General features: G+C 33.8%; 2 long non-coding RNA genes across 3 annotated transcripts; both read left to right on the plus strand.

Moving 5' to 3' along the window:
- Nucleotides 1–15,884: 15,884 nt before the first annotated feature.
- On the plus strand, nt 15,885–17,043 carry LOC110716601. 2 transcript variants are annotated; one of them, XR_002510522.1, is made up of 5 exons: nt 15,885–16,148; nt 16,273–16,369; nt 16,456–16,580; nt 16,670–16,754; nt 16,874–17,043. It is a non-coding gene; the product is annotated as an uncharacterized LOC110716601 (long non-coding RNA). The 2 variants fall into 2 exon arrangements; XR_002510521.1 differs by having other exon boundaries at nt 15,885–16,369.
- Nucleotides 17,044–17,160: 117 nt separating this feature from the next.
- LOC110716603 lies at nt 17,161–18,343 on the plus strand. Its single transcript, XR_002510524.1, has 2 exons — nt 17,161–17,448; nt 17,863–18,343. It is a non-coding gene; the product is annotated as an uncharacterized LOC110716603 (long non-coding RNA).
- The last annotated feature ends 286 nt before the right edge of the window (nt 18,344–18,629 follow it).

Consider the following 18,629-nt stretch of genomic DNA (forward strand, 5'->3'; position numbering starts at 1 on the left):
GATGTCCGTATACCAAGGTTCTTCTTCTTATTCTTCTTGGACTAATTCATCGTCTTCTATAACTTAAATGTAAACGGGTTTATGCCTCTTTTCTATTGTCTAAAGAATTTGCTCAATTTCCTTGGGAATTCTAATCATCGAGGCTAGTCTTGCCAAGACATCGGCAAATTGATTTTCCTCTCTTAGTAGATATGTGTATTCTACCTTTTCCAACTGATTAGTGAGAGTTTCCAGATATGTTTGTTAAGGGGCCAAGCTTTCGCTCCTTATTTTAGAAATTTAGTTAATGATCAAAGAAGAGTCTCCGAATATTTGAAGTTTCTTTACTCCCAATGTCAAAGTTGTTTCGAGGCCTACCATGCATGCTTCATATTCTACAGCGTTGTTGGAACGTCAAATGTAACTTTATGGAAATTGGGACATGTTCCTCTATAGGTGATACTAATAATACTCCTGCACCACAACCCTTTTGGTTTGATGCTCCATCGAAGTATAACGTTCAAGTATCATCTTTTGTAGGCATTAAGTCTACGCCTGGAAACTCATTTTCATGTATTGGCATCGAATCTTCTATTAGGAAATCTGCCAAGAAGTACGAGACCACTGATCATTTGATAGCTTTTTGGGGCATAAACCTTACATCAAATTGGTCTAAATTGAATATCCATCTTGATATTCGCCCATTAAGTGTAAAGTGGATCCATCTGAGTTACCACATAGACTGTATGAACGAGCATCTAGTGTCTTAACTTGGTCGTGGCCCACACTAATGCGAGGCACAATTTCTCAAGTGGTGTGTAGCATACTTCATACTCGAGCATCTTTTAACTTAGGTAGTAGATGGATTTTTCTTTTCCTTCTACTTCTTGTGCGACCATATCCCCCATTGTCTCTTTAGTGACTGTTAAATACAACCTAAGAGGAATTCCCAGGAGCGCTGGTGCTAATACGGGAGGATTAGCGAGATAGACTTTGATCTTTTAAAAGGCTTTTTGACACTCATCGTCCTATATTATTGGCACATTCTTGAATATTGGTTCACATATTGTGGTTAACTTGGATACGAACCTACTTATGTATTGCAACCGACCAATGAATCCTCGAATTTGTTTCTCGGTCTTGGGCGGCGACATTGATATGATTGCTTTAATCTTGGTTAGGTCTATCTTTATTCCTCTAGAGCTAATGATATATTCCAAGAGTTTTCCTAAGGTCACTAGTGGAAAAAAGGTCATCTGTAACGGGAAAAAGGGCCCATCTGTAACGAGCAGCGTCCGTTATGTATGTGGCCGTTACGGATGGCCATTATTATTCGTAACGGGCACTGTCCGTTACGAATAACTCATTATTTGTAACGGACATTTCAAATGTCCGTTACGAATAATGGGTTATTCGGAAATGTCCGTTACAAATAATGGGTTATTCGTAATGGGCGTTTCAAATGTCCGTTACGAATAAGGCCTTTTTGGTACTAAAATAAGTCCTTATGCGTAACGGGCACCTGAAACGCCCGTTACAAATAACCCATTATTCGTAACAGACACCTCAAATGCCTATTACGAATAAGGTTTTATAGTATATAATTGAATACTTATTTGTAACGGGCAACAAAAATGCCCGTTACGAATAAGTTCTTATTTGTAACTGACAACTCTCCTGCCCGATACAAATAGTTATTAAATAATTATTATTTTTTGATTAAATTTCGGCAGCAAGTATTTATATATAATTAATATATATTAATTAAAACCTGTTATAATAAACCTGTTCCGGTAAATAAAAAATTATACCGAACAAACTTTCGTAAAAATTAATAAGACATAATATTAAAATTTATGTAGTAAAACATTATAAATAAAAACTTGTATAAATTTATCCAAAACATACAACAACACTAATAATATTACTTTGTTCTACCTAAGCTAATATTTATGCATTCAATAAATATTTAGTTCTAAAGTATTGCGCCCACTGTTCTTGAACCACATTCAACTCGTCAACGTCATACGGGAATTTCCTTGGACAAAAATCCTATTAAAAAAATAAAAATAAAAAAAATTTATGGATGAGGTTACAAAATAAAAACAATCAATAATAAAAACAATCATTAGATAAATGTGATGGTCCAAATTATAGAAATAAAACTTAAAATATAGAAATATAACACATAACATCTATAATTAACTTATATTTTGGTTTCTATGAATTGAAATCAATGAAAAGTGACCATTTACTCACTTTTGGGAGCGTATAGAGCCAAAAAGGCTTTAAAATTTCCTAAGGGATTTCTATCTTTCCCATCTTTCATGTATTAGTCCAAATTATAGAAATAAAACACATAACATGCATAATTAACTTATATTTTGGTTTATATGAATTGAAATCAATAAAAAGTGACCATTTACTCACTTTTGGAAGCATATAAAGCCAAAAAGGCTTCAAAATTGCCTAAGGGACTTCTATCTTTCCCATCTTTCATGTATTAGTCCAAATTATTAAAGTAAAACACATAACGTTCATAATTAACTTATATTTTGGTTTATATGAATTGAAATCAATGAAATAGGACCATTTCCTCACTTTTGGGAGCGTATAGAGCCAAAAAGGCTTCAAAATTGCCTAAGGGAATTCTATCTTTCCCATCATTCATATATTAGTCCAAATTATAAAAATAAAACACATAACATCCTTAATTAACTTAAGGTTCATTTGGCATGACTGTGGTTTTCTGTTTTTTGTATTTTTGTTTTTAAAAATCATATTATATATGTCATATAATGAATTAAAAATTAGTTAATCTTATTAAAATCATGATAATTTTGAAAACTGACAACATAAAAGTGAAAACACCGTTTTCTTGTTTCCTATTTTTGGTTTTTGGTTTTCAAAAAAACATAAAACTAAAAACAAAAAACGATGCCCAACATCTCTTATATTTTCAATTCAAAAGTTACCATTTACTCACTTTTGGGAGCGTATAGAGCCAAAAAGGCTTCAAAATTGCCTAAGGGAAATCTATCTTTCCCATATTTCATGTATTGGTCCAAATTAACACAATAAAACATATAACATCCTTAATTAACTCATATTTTGGTTTCTATGAATTGAAATCAATGAAAAGTGAACATTTACTCACTTTTGGGAGCATTTAGAACCAAAAAGGCTTCAAAATTGCCTAAGGGACTTCTATCTTTCCCATCTTTCATGTATTGGTCTAATTAACACAATAAAACACATAACATTCTTAGTTATCTTATATTTTGGTTTCTATGAATTGAAATCAATGAAAAGTGACCATTTACTCACTTTTGGGAGCGTATAGAGCCAAAAAAGGCTTCAAAATTGCCTAAGGGACTTTTATCTTTCCCGTCTTTCATGTATTGGTCCAAATTAACACAATAAAACACATAACATCCTTAATTAACTTATATTTTTGTTTCTATGAATTGAAATCAATGAAATATGATCATTTACTCACTTTTGGGAGCATTTAGAGCCAACAATACTTCAAAATTTGCAAAAAAAGCTACTAACCTCCTCTAAGACACCTTTGCACTCCAAGTGAGAAGTAACAATCTCATACATGTATCTCATAATGTAGTAGCCACATTCAACGCCTCCTTGTTGTTGAGCACACTAGCACATAAAACAAATAGTTAAAAATTTTGTTTAATATGGCCATCCCTATATCAACCACACTCAGTGATACCTGTGTCACCATAAAGCCATAAATTGCACTATTATAAGAGCTTGTAGTAGCCTTGTACACAAATCTATTAAGAGTTGTGGGCCTTTAAATACAATTTAAGGGTAGATGCAAAGGTAATTTCAGAAGCCATGAAAAAAGTAGGGCTAAGTTTTAAGGAGAAAAAGAGGTGAGATAGAAGATGGATGATAACCTAACAGAATTGCCAAGATTTGGATGCCTTGAACTAAGGACTGACACTTGAAATGCGTTGAGTAATCTTTTGATTGGTCATAACAATAACTTGCCCAATCAACAGAACTTCATAAAAGCAAGACTAAATTATAACTAACTTCAATCTCATATTAACATTGATGAGTCTGTCAATCTTTGACAATTTGTAAATTATAGCTAATGTAATCTAATTGCTTAAATATCAATACCATGTGTCCAAATACCACATTCAAAGATGAATAACATGAGTATATGTAATTGTTCAATTTATGTCAACATAGTGTTCAAATGATCAAGCATTCATTCATTTTACCCACTAGATACATACCAAATCAGCAGTGGGGAAATCTATCTATTAACCTATAGTAGACAACCATTTGTGTCTCCCCAAAACCAAACCCGGTGATGAGTACCTTTCACGTCGAATCATAATCGAATGAAGCGAAAGTGTGGAAAGTTTAGTGTTGCGGATAGTTTTAATTTCTTTTCTCTTCTCTCAGTTTTTGAAAACTTATTTTAAGAAAACAAACAATCCAGTTTGGTTGGTCCATGATATGGGTCCAATAAAGTGTAGTTGGATGGGGCTTGAAAAGATCTTTCCGACGAAATATTATAAGCCCAATTCCGATGAATATTGAGGAAGTTATGGCCAAATTACTGAACTGGGCCCAGTTTGAGCCTTATATGCGGCCCAATGATCTAGAGGAGGGCCTAATATGGATTTATCATTCCTAATGCAATTAGGAATGGTTTTAGTCTTCTATATTCTTCTAGAAGGTTCTTTTCATTCCTAATTCAATTAGCATTGATAAATTGACTTTTGTTAACTTTTTAGAGTTTTAATTAAGATCAAAGAGCATTTTTGAGGGAAATACGATTTTATCCTCCTGTACGGCAATTTTTATCTGATTTTAAGAAAACGCATAATTTTCCAGATCAGAGCCAAACGCCAGCTGTAGCGCCTGGCGCTACGCTTGGCGCCAGCTTTGGCACCTGGCGCTGATGTTGGCGCCTGGCGCCAACAGCCAGCGTTGGGCTGGTTCAGTTTTTTGTGCACCAGACTCAATTTTAATATTTTATCTTTTTGGCCGATTTTCTCTATAAATAACGAATTAAAAACTCTGTTTTCGATAACCAGTTTTCATGAATTCTCATCAATTCTTATTTTAAAACCAGTTTTAATCTAATTCATCTAAAACCAGTTTTCATCAATTCTTATTCTTTCTAATTCTCACTAATTCTCATCAAGTTTTCTTTGATTACTCTCTCTCTCTCTCTCTTTTCTAAACTAGCCTTTTACATATAAAATTCCGCATTCATTAGATCTAGATACACCTAGCCATATTCGAAATTGCCTTCGCCCTAGACGTGAAAGGTTTAATTTCTGAGGGTTTGGTCCCAAATCTCTATTTCAATTATTTGATTTAATTGTTTTTGTTTATTATTTTCCTTGAAGTTACTAACGTGTGTATTTTGTTATTAGAAAGAGGTACGAGGCATCAAAATAAGTACTTTAATGGTTTTTATTGACGTTATGATATAGAGTTCATGCTTAGGTTGTTAATTTAATACCTAGTATCATGTCTAGGGTAATTTTAATATCAAGTATGATTAGTATGATGCTTCCTATTTTCTTCCAAATATTTATGATTGTTAGTATCATGTTAGGGTTAAACATATGATTTTTATTGTTTAGTGACATGTTAGGATTTGTTATTAATTTTGTTGGTATCATGCCTAGGATCTTGCTAATATTATGCTTTAACATGATTGATAATTATTATTAAGATTATTTTTATAATTTTATGATGATTATGATTATGTTGCTTGATATTTATTGTTATTGCTTGATCACGCCTTTTATGCATGTTTAAAGGGAATTGGTACTTGTAATCACGCTTAATAAGATAACTAATAATCTTATTAGGGTTAATTTGATTATAATTCAAGTGATCGCCAATAATATATTTATTTGTGAATTAAATTCAACCAACATAGATTAAACAAGTTTAGGGTAATCCTATTGATTGCATGTTAATCAGAAAGCGCACATGAATACGATCAGAATAAAGTAGAGCCTATTATTAGGGCAGGTTCAATCTCTTTTTAGGGCAGGTTCAATCTCTTTTTGGTTGGATTTGTACCTTCATCCCCGAACCCTTATTTGGTTCAAGACCTTATGGAGTTGACGATATCTTGGATCGTTAAGGGGTGTAACCTTCACCCTGTGAACGGTTTACAAGTTCCTAAAAAAACTTGTTGGCGACTCTTTTGCTCTATCTTCTTTCCCTTTTGGATGCCAAAATACTTTAGTGTATGATCATAGTGGGGTTCAAGCTAGGGGTTAACGCTTGAAATTATTCCCTACAGTTTTTGGAGACTCCACTGGGGAGGATTTCTATTTTAATTCCTGAATTTGTTTCGGCAATGATTTAGAATGAGTGGATGAGACTCGAAACTATTATTGTCATATGTATAAAAAAATATCTTATTGGAAAGAGCATCTGTAATGAGTTAAAAACATAGTATTTTACACATAGGAAATTTGAGAAATATCTTTCACAACTAGGACCGAAATAACACTGCGCGAAACTGGAAAATTTTATCGAGCACAGAAAGCTGCTGAGGCATGTAGGAATTAGCGCCAGAAGCCAGAGCATTGGCGCCAGAATTTTAACTGTAGCGCCAGATGCCAGCATTGGCACCAGGCGCTACAGCTAAAACCTGGCGCCAGGCTCTGTTTGCTGGCGCCAAATTCTTCCATTACCGAGCCAGAAATATGCGTTCTAATTTCGACCAGTTTTTCGTATTGTTTGCTCGATCCTACTTCCTGATTGAGTTTTTCTCACTTTTCTGAAACCCATATGTGTTATACATATGGACATAACCCTCTAGGAATTTATGCTCCATCTACCTGATTGAACGCTCTGAGCAACAAAGGGTACATCCGAGAATGTTGAATTCACCAAACCATGGAAGCGAGTTTTTCTAAAACTCGCGGTGTCCCATCCTCGCGCCAACCCTTCACAGTTAGGCTTCCGCGCGGTGCATCCGGACAATTAACCATGGACCCTCTATTGACAAAACCATATCCCGAACTTTAGAGAACTAGAGCCATGGTTAGGTTGCAAACTCATTGCATCATATTGTGCCTACTTGATTAATTGTGCATTATTTGTTGTGCATATACTATGTTTTCTTAACCGTTTGTTTGACTTGTGTTTAGATTAAATTAATTAATGACTTAAAGAACTTTGCCTAATTGATTAATTGATTAATTAATTTGAGTAAATAAAGTCTAATATTTTAAACAGAATTGACCTAGTACGACTTTAGGCATACCCCTGTTGATTAATAACACCGAAATTAGTCCCAGATCGAAGCTCCAGCATTGGCGCCAAAGTCTGGACTGTAGCGCCACTCTGTGGAGTGTGGCGCCTGGCGACAACACAGTGCGACGCCAGTCCTGTCGTTTTGCCGACAGTTCGGATTATTGGTCGAGTCATCACCTAGTGTCTAATTAACCAGTTTGCTAGCTAATTCGGTTAAATTTCACTGTCAATAACACCTTGTCGAGTCATTAAGTGAGTCTAGTCACATGGTCTAGCCATATGGTCATGACACGAGTCTTAACATATCACCTACACTCACTAGTCTTAGCACACACTTCGAGTATGTATCACCATGACCATGTCTTAGGTTCATGCATGAGTCAGTCTTTTCCGTCATTGGAGTTGGGGGAACATTCTGCTCCTAATTCTTCATATCCCTCCATCTACATCATTTTTCTTCACATTCTATTCCAATCTTTCTTCACTTCCTCCATCCATTGCATGTTGAATAAAGTTTGAGTCAAATAATTAACAATGAATATCCCCAAATTCCTTTTCCACAGTACTTGGTCGAGGAGAGAAGGACGGTTAATCAAGGACAGCCTCTTTATTCAAGTCTCACTTTTCGATAAACCAATTCGTCAAAAGAGGAAGGCTAACAAGATAATGGCAAGTCAAGAAGAGGTCAATGAACTTAGGAATCAATTGAATGACGTGACTGAGGTGTTAAAGGCTTTAACCCTCAAAATTGATGACCCTGTGAAGCAACAACAAATGAACCTCATGCAAGAAAGTTTGAGAAAGCTATCTAGTGACTATAAATTTCAGGGCATGAGTTCACAAGGGGTCTCACTGGACAAGGAACTTCTTCCGCATAAGTTCAACGCCACTGACATCCCTAAATTCAAGGCAACAGATAACCCTTACTTCCATCTAAGAGCTTTCGAAACCATAATGAATATTAAGGGTATCCATAAGAAGATTTTCCCCTCTCTGTTCCCACTATATCTTGAAACTATTTGCCAACAATGGTTCTTTTCTCTCGAGAAAGAAAAAACCTCTTCTTGGGAATCGATAGTGAACGCTTTCATTGATAGGTACAAGTGCAATATTCAAGTTGAAACCGACTATAGACAACTTGAGATGCTAAGACAAAAAGAGAATGAAGGCTTTATTTCTTTCTTTAATAAATGGAGGGAAACTTCCGCTAAGATGATTGAGGTGCCCACTGAAAAAGATTCTTTGAGGATGTTTATCAAGAATCTCCAAGAGAAGTATTCGAAGCATTTAAAATATCAACAAAACTTGAATACTTTCAGAGCCATTTATGACATCGGAATTGAAATCGAAGATTACCTCGCAAAGAAAAAAGCTACTAACAATAGTAACCACAGTGGCTGGAAAGGAAAGAAGAATGACAATCCTTCTTCTTTCGAAAACGCCCACTCTAGTAACAATGTTAGTACCTTTGATTTCAGTGAAGTTTTAGCCATGGATAACCAAGGATCTAAGAAGCAACTAAGGAAAGACTTCACCCCCATTGGGATGAGCTACGTTACTGCCTTCGATCGACTCCATGCCAAAGGACTCATTACTTCCATTGGACCTATTCAAGATCCCGCACCTGAAAAGAGATTGCCTAGTTGGAATCCAAACGAACACTGCAAGTACCATCAAGGTAGGGGTCATGCTACTGAGAGTTGTTGGAAGCTAAAGGAGGCTATCCAACATTTGATTGATAATAACAACCTTCCCATGCCTCCAGTTAACAAGAAGAGCGAGTGATGATAAAGGAAACAATACAAGACAAGAGGCGAGCTTCAACGACAAGATTTCATGACCTCTTTTTTCTATTTCTTTTTTATTTACCCTCTCCCCAATAAGTCTAGCATAGACACCTTTTTATTCTCCTTAGATTTATTTTGTAGGATCATTCTATGTTTTTCTTTTAATAAAATGAGTATTTATTCTCTTACATATCATTTCATTTCATTACATTAAAAAAAAATCCATGTTGAATTAAGCACAAGGTATACCAATGATTTGAGACACCCCTTGTAGCCACATCATATCTCCTTTCACCTTTCAAATTTACAATCATTTCTTCGCTTTGAGCCTCGTCTAACGATAGACCTTTCATTGTTCAACATATATCTACCTAACCTTGGGATAGGATAGTGTGCAACTTATGCAATTCTAAAAAAGGCTTGAGTGAATTAAAAAGATTAAAATAGCAAAAATAAGCAAAAAAAAAAAATAAAAGTGTACAAAAGGGTATGTGTTCCAATTTCTTTGACATGAACATGTCTTTGATATGAACACGTCTCAGATTGCGTCTCTTATCGAGTGCTCGGTACCGTGCCTAAGAAATATGAATGCCAAGTGAGTGATAGACCGCATGATCGGGATTGCCCACACTTATGAAAATAAATAAATAAAGCAAAAAAGAAAGAGCTAAAAAAAAAGAGTAGAAACTCAAGCATAAAAATACAAAGATTCAAAAGCAAGGTTGCACACCTTGGGGGCTTATCGACGGTCTTGAGCCTTTATCCCCTTCTTCTTTAGCCATTAGCCTAACCACGTTACAACCCTTTAAAAGACCTTTTTGAGGTATACACATACTTGTGCGAGGTTCGGCTAGAGCTACGTTCAGCCTGATTCCTAATGGATACGTAGGCAACCTCACATCGAGGTGCGGCCGTAATAAACATGCATTCACATTCACATTCACACACTTACACCATGATCATATCAAGGGATTTCCTATGCTCATCCCTTTTCATTTAGAGCTAGGCTTGGGGGCTTGATCCCTACATCATTAGCTTACCTAGCCTAAGAGTCACCACCATTTGACTCTTTTCAATATATCTTTCCACACACTTAGCCCTTGCGGCCTAACTTTAGTATCACTGTCACACACCGCACAGATACATGACCAAATATACTTTCCCTTAGGAACCCTTTGTCATGGAATCTTAACAAACCGTTGAAGCATGCCTTGTCATATCAACATCACTCATCAATTATAATTGTCATTGCATCAGGAAGTATGAAGTACTTAGCCTCCATGCCTAAGTTACCCAAATACTTTCATCATTGAGTCAACCATTGAGATAGCCTAGGATGGATTAATCCTTGCACCTTGAGAGATAGTATCAAACAACATTTGACTAAGCTCATTCAACACGCACCTTCACAAACTTCGCTTCTTTTTTTTCGCGTCTTTCTTTTTCGGGAGAAAGTCGGTACCCTCCACAAAAATGACGGAAATTTTTTACTTTTTTTCATTTTCGAGTCACACGATCACATTACAATGCACACACGAGTCATGTACACATTGAGTCACGTCGTGTCATATCACTTAGATTTGAGTCTAACACATGTGTCAAACTCTTCGAGTCGAGTCAACCTCGAGTCAGTCAATCACAGCGAGTCAAGTTTATGCCTTGAGTCGTGTCGAGTCAATAAGTCAAGCGACCTTAAACCTTAGGTCAACCCTAAGATAATTAAAGAGATTGGCAAATTCCTATAGTAAAAAATAAATACAGGTGCAGTAGAATAGGGAAGACCCTACTCCAGCGCCACACGAAAACATCTAGCGTCTGGTAATAGTTTTTAGCGCCTGGCGCTAGATCCCAGCGTCTGGCGACAGAGCCAATTCCTGGCGCCAGAGATATTTCAGCAGCGACAGAGCTCGAAGCCTCTCAGAACAGGAATTTCGGGTTCCTTGGTACGCCAGCTAGCCCCTATAAGCCAATTTGACATGATTGAGTAGTCGATTTGATTACAACCGCAAATAAGTGATCGACCTAACGAAAGATTGTCTCACTTAGCTTAAAGCGTCTAAGCGTTGTCTTATCACCGACATACTGGTTTACAAGCAGCAGAAGCGCCGACGCATTGGCTAAAGCAAGTTTAAGCGAGCTTTAGAGATCGACAAGCGTTGGTCTTCGGAAATTTTTCTTCGGAATATTATCGCAACAACTGAGGATGACTTCAAGTAAAGTTATTTTCGACAACGTTCGCTAAGATCGTGGAAGTTGTCACCAAAGATTTGAGAAGATAGCACGAGATGGGCGGTCTTCGACGACGTTCGCTAAGATTGTGGAAGTTTTCACCAAAGATTTGAGAAGATAGCACGAGATGGGCGGTCTTCGACGGCATTCGCTAAGATTGTGGAGGTTGTCACTAAGATTTGAGAAAAGATTTGAGAAGATAGCACGAGATGGGCAGTCTTCGACGGCATTCGCTAATATTGTGGAGGTTGTCACCCGAGATTTGAGAAGGTAGCACGAGATGGGCGGTCTTCGACGGCGTTCGCTAAGATTGTGGAGGTTGTCACCAAGATATGAGAAGAGCGGTTCATGATGAGGCGGTCTTCGACGACTTTTGCTATGATTGGAAAGGTTGTCACTATGATTCAAGAAAAGGCTCAAGATGTAGTAACATTGATCGACGGCGTTCCCTAGATTGCGGAAGATCGTCAAAACAAACAGCAAGATGGCGTTCCATAGATTGTGGGAAGTTGTCAAAAAGCAACTGAAGGTGATTTCAAGAGAAATTATCTTCGATAGTATTCCCTTGGACGTGGAATATTATCAATGCAGATGAGGATTGTTCGAGCGGAGCAATCTTCGATAGTATTCCCTTGGACGTGGAATATTATCAATGCGGATGGGGATTGTTTCAAGTGAAGCAATCTTTGATAGTATTCCCTTGGACGTGGAATATTATCATAGCGGAAGAGGATCGTTTCAGGCGAAGCAATCTTCTATATAGAAATCAGTTACAAGCATAGCGGTTTTCAAGCAGGATGGCATTCTCTTGGCAGGAGGTCATCAAAAACAACGGCAAAGCGAGAGCAAATCGGTTACTTTCAGAGACGTGTGCTCGACGGTGCAAGATACGCATTTCTTAACTCTTTTATCTGTTTAACTAACGCTAGTTTGCAGGTATCGGCGTTACAAGAGTGGTTTAGGATCGCAGAGCGTTCTGAATAATTCTCCGTCCCTATCGATACTTTTACTTTTGTTTTCGAAACTTGCGTTTCTCCAAAATTAGTCAAAGTGGGGGCTTCTGTAGACACCCATTTGTGTCTCCCCAAAACCAAACCCGGTGATGAGTACCTTTCACGTCGAATCATAATCGAATGAAGCGAAAGTGTGGAAAGTTTAGTGTTGCGGATAGTTTTAATTTCTTCTCTTCTCTCTGTTTTTGAAAACTTATATTAAGAAAACAGTCAATCTAGTTTGGTTGGTCCATGATATGGGTCCAATAATAGTGTAGTTGGATGGGGCCTTGAAAATACCTTTCCGACGATATATTATAAGCCCAATTCCGAGAAATATTGAGGAAGTTATGGCCAAATTACTGAACTGGGCCCGGTTTGAGCCTTATATGCGGCCCAATGATCTAGAGGAGGGCCTAATATGGATTTATCATTCCTAATGCAATTAGAAATGGTTTTAGTCTTCTAGATTCTTCTAGAAGGTTCTTTTCATTCCTAATTCAATTAGCATTGATAAATTGACTTTTGTTGGCTTTTCAGAGTTTTAATTAAGATCAAAGAGCATTTTTTAGGGAAATACGATTTTATCCTCCTCTACGACAATTTTTATCTGATTTTAAGAAAACGTGTAATTTTCCAGATCAACGCCAAACGCCAGCTGTAGCGCCTGGCGCTACGCTTGGCGCCTGGCGCTGATGTTGGCGCCTGGCGCCAACAGCCAACGTTGGCTCTGGTTCAATTTTTTGTGCCCCAGACTCTGTTTTGATATTTTAGCTTTTTGGCTTATTTTCTCTATAAATAACAAATTAAAAACTCCATTTTCGATAACCAGTTTTCATGAATTCTCATGAATTCTTATTTTAAAACCAGTATTAATCTACATTCATCTAAAACCAGTTTTCATTAATTCTTATTCTTTCTAATTCTCATCAAGTTTTACTTGATTACTCTTTCTCTCTCTCTTTCTTTTCTAAATTAGCATTTTACATACAAAATTCCGCATTCATTAGATCTAGATACACCTAGCCATATTCGAAATTGCCTTCGCCCTAGACGTGAAAGGTTTAATTTCTGAGGGTTTGGTCCCAAATCTCTATTTCAATTATTTGATTTAATTGTTTTTGTTTATTATTTTCCTTGAAGTTACTAACGTGTGTATTTTGTTATTAGAAAGAGGTACGAGGCATCAAAGTAAGTACTTTAATGGTTTTTATTGATGTTATGATATAGAGTTCATGCTTAGGTTGTTATTTTAATTCCTAGTATCATGTCTAGGGTAATTTTAATATCAAGTATGATTAGTATGATGCTTCCTATTTTCTTCCTAATATTTATGATTGTTAGTATCATGATAGGGTTAAACATATGATTTTTATTGTTTAGTGACATGCTAGGGTTTGTTATTAATCTTGTTGGTATCATGCCTAGGATCTTGCTAATATTATGCTTTAACATGATTGATAATTATTATTATGATTATTTTTATAATTTTATGATGATTATGATTATGTTGCTTGATATTTATTGTTATTGCTTGATCACGCCTTTTATGCATGTTTAAAGGGAATTGGTACTTGTAATCATGCTTAATAAGATAACTAATAATCTTGTTAGGGTTAATTTGATTATAATTCAAGTGATCGCAAATAATATATTTATTTGTGCATTAAATTCAACCAACATAGATAGATTAAACAGGTTTAGGGTAATCCTATTGATTGCATGTTAATCAGAAAGCGCACATGAATACGATCAGAATAAAGTAGAGGCCTATTATTAGGGCAGGTTCAATCTCTTTTAGGTTGGATTTGTACCTTCATCCCCGAACCCTTATTTGGTTCAAGACCTTATGAAGTTGACGATCTCTTGGATCGTTATGGGGTGTAACCTTCACTCTGTGAACGGTTTGCAAGTTCCTAAAAAAACTTGTTGGCGACTCTTTTGCTCTATTTTCTTTCCCTTTTGGACGCCACCGTACTTTAGTGTATGATCAAAGTGGGGTTCAAGTTAGGGGTTAACACTTGAAATTATTCCCTACACCTATACTAAAAGCGAATCCTTCCATGACATTTGGCACAATGTCATTTCTTCTTTTCCCGCCAATTTCATTAATTCCTAAATTATTATATTATATTTTTAATTATTATTATATATTATATATAAATATTTCCTTATTATATTCTTATATATTATTATTATTATATATTATTTATTGTTTAAACACACGAAAAGGAATAGTTCAGTACTTCAATATAGAGCACTTCACCATGATTCTAGAATCCCAAAGATTAAACATCCAGAACTTACTCTTTCTCTTTTCTTTTTCTTCACTGATGTTCTTTTCACCTCTTCAAACTTTGAAATAAGCAATTTTTAACACTTCGGAGATATTTAGGTACAATTACAAAGCATCATCCCCAATTCATAACCCTTAATTCCGATTCAATTACAGGTTAGTGTTTTTTATTTTTCATTTTTATTGCTCTTGAATCAATTTATCAACTTTAATTTTTTGGATTGTTGCTATATTTGATTTTCATTTTTGTTTAAATGTTTTAGCTGAGAATTTTATGAAATTTAGGTTTAATTTACAATGTTTCAATTTAGGTAGTTCGCCAATTGATTGAAATTGAAATTGCATAAAAAAAAAATTAACTTTTTTTTTTCTTAGGATTGATTATTATTCTTTACCTTTCTTGAATCGGTTTATTATAATTTTTTTTTCTGAGTATTGATTGTTATTCTTTACATAGTAAATATATACATAGTAAATATATCAACCATATCGTTCACAAAACAGAAATAATGTGAAAAGGTAGTATAAAATCTTTTCAAACTTCCAATATTATTTTTATACTCCACATTACTATCTAAATATAGTTGTAATTTTCCATTAAATATCAATTTTATGCATGATTGACAATGGATAGGAGTAAAAAAAAATTTCTTCTTAGGATTGATTATTATTCTTTATCTTTCTTGAATCGGTTTATTATATTTTTTTTCTTAGTATTGATTATTATTCTTTACATAATAAATATATACATAGTAATTATATCAACCATATCATTCACAAAACAGAAATAATGTGAAAAGGTAGTATAAAATCTTTTCAAACTTCCAATATTATTTTTATACTCCACAATACTATCTAAATATAGTTGTAATTTTCCACTAAATATCAATTTTATGCATAATTGACAATGGATAAGAGTAAAAAAAATTTAATTTTACATATTTATATAAGATCTATTCCATATATATAAACCATACATAATCATTGATCACAATTTATTTGGGTTTTAAATCATTATTATACTGTTCAACCATTATTATTATACTGTTTAACCATAATTTTCATTCATTCATGGCTGAAAATTTAGTATTCATCAAGGACATAAGTCCTACTACTGAGAATGTAACGTTGCGAGTTAGAGTCATCCGTTTATGGTCTCCAATCCTGCTGATATCTATTCTATTGAGATGGTGCTATTGGATGAAAAGGTATTATTGTTTTAATTATTAAAAATAAATTAACATACAATCGACCAACTTTATTTCTGCATGTACTATATCTTGTTATTACATTAATTTATAACTTTTATTCTTTTTATGTGCTAGGGTGACAAAATACATGCTATAATTAAAAAGCATTTATTGTCAACATTCCAACTTCAACTAAACAAAGGCGAGATATATAAGATATCAAATTTTTTTGTTGGTAAAAGTAGTGGGGAATACAAGCCTACTAATCATGCATACAAGATAAATTTTCAACGTTCTACTAGCGTTATTGCCTTTGCTGGAGCGAACATAAATGCATATGGTTTCGAATTGGTGCCCTTTGATGCAATTCTTTCAAATAATTTGGATAGCAACTGTTTAGTGGGTATGATATAATTTCTTTAAAAAGAATTTTAATGTATAGTGTGATCATTATTTTTTTTTCTTTTTGTTTTTTTTGTTGGAATATGTTCTAACAAAATTTTTAAAATATGTTCTTCGTATAATAGATGTCATTGGCTATATTTCTGGAATTTTAAGTACTTATGATTATTCAAAGGATGGCAAAAGAACGAAGGTGACCACTATCCAATTAAAAGACCTGTAGTAAGTACATTTAACCATTAAAATATTTAAAAATTAATAAAGAATAGAAATATTGAATTAATGATAAATCTGTTTATTAAATTCAGAAATAATATTTTAAGATGCACTTTATGGAATCGATATGCTGATCAATTACAAGATTATTTATCTAAGCATCCAGGCCGTCAAGTTATCATCTTATTACGGTTTGTAAAAATCAAGACTTGGCAAGGTATGTAAAGTTGCGGGTTTTGGTTTTGACATCAATATTATTAGTACTATCTATTATATTCATTTTTATTAAATTTAATTTAATAACAGGTACTACCATGCTATCAACTTCCCTATTTGCGACTAAACTCTATTTAAATTCTGATATTCATGAGCTGAATGAGTTTAAGAATAGGTACATGCTTTTTTTTTTTAGATATGCATACTATTCTTGAACGAGTAATATCCCCCAAAATATATATATTGATTACTTATACAACAATATATATATTGATTGTTACATTAATTTTGCAGATTTGATAAGGGTGGAAAGACTTCTTCGGAATTGGTGATTGACATAAGTAGTTATATCTCACAAAAAAATGAGAGTGACTTTTTAAACAAATCTGAAAGAAAAACAGTTGATGAGATCCGTTACACACAAGAGGCAAGTGCTTACTACTACTATTTTATTTTACAATCATGATGCAGAAATCATATTATTGTTTAAAATTACAGTTATCAAATTTATATGACTAAATTTTATTATTATAAATATTATTTATTTATTTATTTATTTATTTATTTATTTATATTTGTAGGTGTGTGTTTGTGTCACATTAGCTACAATTGACTCCATTGAAAATGAAAATGGATGGTTCCACCGTGCCTGTAAGAAAGATTTTAAGAAGGTTAAAGAGATAAATGTTGAAGGGCTAACAAAGTTTTTGTGTGAAAAGTGCAATACTTATGTTGAACCTGTTCCAAGATTCAAAGTCCAGATTAGGGTAGTTGATGATTCTGGAAGTGCTTCATTTGTTGTTTTTGATCGTGAATTGGTGCATCTTCTAGGTAAATCTGCTTTATATCTACGAGAAAAACAAACAAAGGTATGGTAAATATTTTAATTTTTTAGTAAATTGAATTAAATTTGTGATTAATAATGCCAATTCTGATATCATGAATTTGGGATGATGCAGGATGGATATAATATGGATTTGATTCCTAAAGATTTGAATGAACTCTTATAAAGGAAATGTTTGTTTAAGATAAAAGTTTCTGAATATAATATTCGACAAGATTGTCCCTTATTTACAATTATGAAGATGTCTGAAGATAAAAACTTAATAAAATCATTTGAGGAGTCGGACAATGCTTATAAGGTTGTTATTTCATTTCGGCTTAAGGTTTATGATGATTAATAATTAATATTTGTTTTATTATTATTATTTTCACATTATTTAGCTTTATGATTAAGATTTCTTGGTAGTTCATGATGCACATTTTTTTTTCTATGTTTGAAGTTTAACGAGCATGAGGATATTGATGTCACTTCAAAATTTGCACAAATTGGCAATGACTGCAATAAGGTTGGCCAGGTATCAATATTATTAGGTTTTTTTTAAGTACTTATGGTCATCTTAAATATAAATATAATTTTAAATTTTTAGCAATTTTTTTAATATCACTAATACATAAATTAAAATTACAGATTTCTAGCACCATATGCAACGAGCACTCGGATGACAATTGTTCAAATAATAGTGGTGCCACGCCGAATCAAAAAAGGTGTTTTAAAGATGTTAATGACATGAATGCGGATGACCAATTTACATCAACTGAGTTTTCTACAACCAAATATCAGCGAAAGATTAAGGTTGAGCACGAAAAGGATGAAGATGATACTTGAGTCTTTGTTGTATGCTCAAGTAATTACTTTGAGATTAATAATATGTTCTTTTCTAATTTTATTTTTAGAATAATATAATGTGAGCTATTTTGCTAGACACCTTCAATAATTATGATATTGTTAAGATATATGATATCATCAATACTGGAAAATATATGTGTGATATATTTTTTGTATTGATCCTATTAGGAGAATAATATATTTATCTATATTTATGTTAAAGATATTAATAAGAGAATGCATCTTTAGGTTTATAGAGTAACCTCTTTGATGCACTAGAATTTCTCGCTCTGTCTATTTCTATTTGTCCTACTCACTTATATTTTATATAATAATAATAATAATAATAATAATAATAATAATAATAATAATAATAATAAT

Source organism: Chenopodium quinoa, unplaced genomic scaffold, assembly GCF_001683475.1.
Source record: "Chenopodium quinoa cultivar QQ74 unplaced genomic scaffold, ASM168347v1, whole genome shotgun sequence".
NCBI lineage: Eukaryota > Viridiplantae > Streptophyta > Magnoliopsida > Caryophyllales > Amaranthaceae > Chenopodium > Chenopodium quinoa.